Here is a 3,509-nt window from a genome sequence, read left to right as displayed (position 1 = left end):
TCTTGTTCCATTTGGTTAGAATCTCCCTTTGCAGGAAGCTCGTATGGAACTGCGCAAACTGAACCACCCCCAAAAAAGGTAGACACCATCAGGCAAGTCCGGAGGGACGGCCATCTGTTGCACAGCAGGAGCCGAATTGCAGCCTGCAGTTTTTGGAGTTTGTCCAGAGGAAGGAGCACTCTGGCTAAGGCCGAGTCCAGAGTCAGGCCCCGTTAACCAGAGCAGAGGGAGACTCCGCTCGCAGAAGGAGATCGTCCAAGTAGCCCAGTATCACGATCTCCCGTTGGCATAGCAGAGGCTAAAACCAAAAGGGTAACGCCACAAACTGAGAATGATCCTCTCCCACAGCAAAGTGGAGAAAACGCTGGTGACTGGCACTTATTAAAAAGTGAAGGTAGGCATTCGTGATATTGATAAAGGCGAGGAAATCCCCCTGATGCAGGGATGCCACCACCGAAAAGTACTCTCTCCCCTCCGTGAGACCTTTTATGATGGCATCCAGGGTAGCTCCAAACAGGGGATCTCCTTGGAAAGGAAAGTTCAGTCAAAGCCTTTTTTTAAGTCTGATCCGCAGACCAGCATTTGAGCCAAAAGACACACCAAGGACCACCGCCAAAACAGGGGAGCAGTATTCAAAGAGGCATCACAGATAAACTGCAGCCTCTGGACAAGCTGGTCCCCTAGCTCAGCAAAGGCAGAGGGGAGCTGTTCCCCTTTCAGGTCACAGTTTAAGAGCTTAGCCCACTCAGAGTTTGCGACACTAGGGCAATGGTGAATACCGACCTCATTGCCGAACCAGCCAGAGTGTACATATGGCGGGCCACAGCCTCTGGTCAGCAAGATCCTTAAAGGCCGGGGACTCTTCAACCGGAATCATGGCTGCCTTTATTCTGGAAACAAGAGGGTCCACTACCGATGGCACAATCTACTTAAGAAGCGACCTCTCATAGGGGGTAACGTCTAGAAAAGCGCTTAGGGAACCCACGGGGATGCTTTGGTTGTCCCCACTCTTTAGCGACAATTCTGTCAAAAAAAGCAGGGAAAGGAAACCCCTTTGCAGCTCTGGATGGCTTGTGAGTGCCAAAGGGTTCCTGCGCCTCCATTGCAGCTTCAGCTGTGTCCTCCATCTTCAGGGTCTCACGCACATAAACAAGCAATGCATCCACCAGTGCCTTTTTGTGCACGTAGCAGACATGGAAGAATCATGTTCACTACTCGAGGATTCCAGGCACGTGGTTGCAGACCCAGCAGAAGTCTGCCCACGGCGACCGAATCAGATCTGATGAGACAGACGAGGCAAGCCACCTCCTCCCGGGGCACAAGGGACTCCAGGACAGCCGTCAGTGCATGGATGGATGGTTGGGACCCGGAGGGCCCTGTAGCCTTTAAAGGGGATCAGGTGGGGAAATGTGCTCCAAAGACTCCATGAGTTACCAGGGGGACCCTATACAAAAGTGCAACACACTGCTAAGGGACAACCCCCACCACGCTGACAGCACCACCCAGTGGCCAGGCACAAATCACCAAGCGATCCTCAGCAGAGAGGGATCCCATTGAGACAAGCACCTGTAGCCACCAGGATAATCTGCACTACACGTGCAGCAATCAGGAAGTAAAATGATCCAAAAGTCAGAAACAGGGGATGAGGAGAGGCTTCCACTGCCAAAATCAGCGCCCACAGGGCTCCACTGTCATGTTCGCTGCTATTTTCAATGGCAAACCACAGCAAAATGGCCGCCGGACTACACAGACATGGCCACCGTGTATAGAACACAGGCTACAACAAAATAGCAGCACCACGAGACATACAGGGACCCAGGATTGGGAGACTAGGCCTCAAGGACAGATCCAGGCAGGCCAGGGGGCCCTGGCAGGAGCCCCTGCTAGGTACAACCCCCCCCCCCCCAGTCGATCGTTGGCGCCACATCGCCAGGCAGCGCCCTGCCCCCATCCCAGGAAAGTGGCCAGACCACCCAAGCATCCCCAGAGTATATGGGGGGGGGGGGTGCCTGCAGGAAGAGGGGAATTTGGGGATCTGACCGTTCCAAGGAGGGGCCCACATCCACCCCAAAACCCTCTGGGGGAGGGGGGGGGGGTCAGCTACTCACCATACTAGGAACCAGACAGGCACCACTCCAGACAGAACCCTTCTCCATCAAAATGTGGGGGGAGGGGGGGGGGGCGTCGGCCAGGAGGAATGCTGCAACTCGGGCCAAGACCCGGTCGTTTGCTACCTCGCGAGGCGTTTAATTCACAGGCCAGTCCTTGTCCAGTGGGGCTAAGTCGCGGCCGTTCTAGCACGGAGCAGAGGTCTGCGCGCGCTGGCCAGACTGGGGTGACCACTGGATCTAGTTATTCTGTCTATTGTGCTACCTACTCCTGTAGGGGGTAGTATAACCCAATGGTTCTGAATACCTGGAGCTGTGTCCATCAATGAACGAAAGAAATCGGGTTTTAAAAAAAAATACTTGTATTATTTTTTCTTTCAATAAATTACCTTTTATTCATCTGTGATGTGCCTTCGAACCTTGAGGAATTTAAACACTTCAGAAAGAGCAAAGCCCCAGTTTTCCCTCCCGTTATGTCGTATACCTCTTCTCTTTTGGGAGTGTAGTTAATCAACTGTAAAGCTTAAAGCTTTGTTTCTTTTTTTCCTAAAACGTACCTGTTCATTTTGCAGAGCAGCACCCCTGGCTCCTCCCTCCCGCCAAGTGCATGCTTGCTCCTGAACCCTTGGCCCCGCCCCCTAGGTCACTGGCTCCGATTGACCTACTGCTGTATCTGAGCCAATGAAGAGAGAGAGCCTTGGCTCTCGTGCACATAGCTGGATCGAGATCAGCTCAGGTATGTAATTAGGAGTGGGTGGGGCTGCATAAAGAAGGTTTTTGTTTTGTTTTTTTACTGCATTCTAACCTTCTGCCTTTACAAACACTTTACTTTCTGTGCTGACCAAACTCACCCACCTTTCCCTACATAAAATGTTCATGTAGTTGCCAGGGGAGGAGTGAAGAGGGAATAGTATAGACCAGGGGTAGGCAACCATGGCACATGAGACATTGCAAAATTGACAGTCACGGGCATGACACCCAGACGCAGAATAGGATTTCTAGTTTAACCACCACAGCTGGATGTCAAGGTTGCCTACCCCTGGTATAGAATGTCACGAGTGACAGCTCAGAGTCTGCCGAAATTACATAGTGGCGTTCTACAGAAGCCCCAGGGCTTCTGGATGTCTACACAAGAGAGGTAAAACAAATGTGCATTAAAAAACACATTAAATGCAAATATGATTTTATGAGAAAATGGTTGAAAATAATGGTCTGGCACCAGTGTCTCTTTAGAAACTATATTAACAATGACCACTCATCTATAACAGCTCCCCTTTACACTAGCGTTATTTCTAATGACCATTTAGATTGGGTAATGCATAAAACCTCTGCACATTACTAGTGCACCTACCTTTTTACCCACTTTAGCAACCTGTAAATGTAAAACAAATAATACAAACG

Source organism: Pelophylax lessonae (assembly GCF_965119305.1).
Source record: "Pelophylax lessonae genome assembly, chromosome: 7".
Taxonomy (NCBI): domain Eukaryota; kingdom Metazoa; phylum Chordata; class Amphibia; order Anura; family Ranidae; genus Pelophylax; species Pelophylax lessonae.
The sequence above is the reverse complement of the archived record's forward strand: the minus strand, read 5'-3'. Positions refer to the sequence as shown.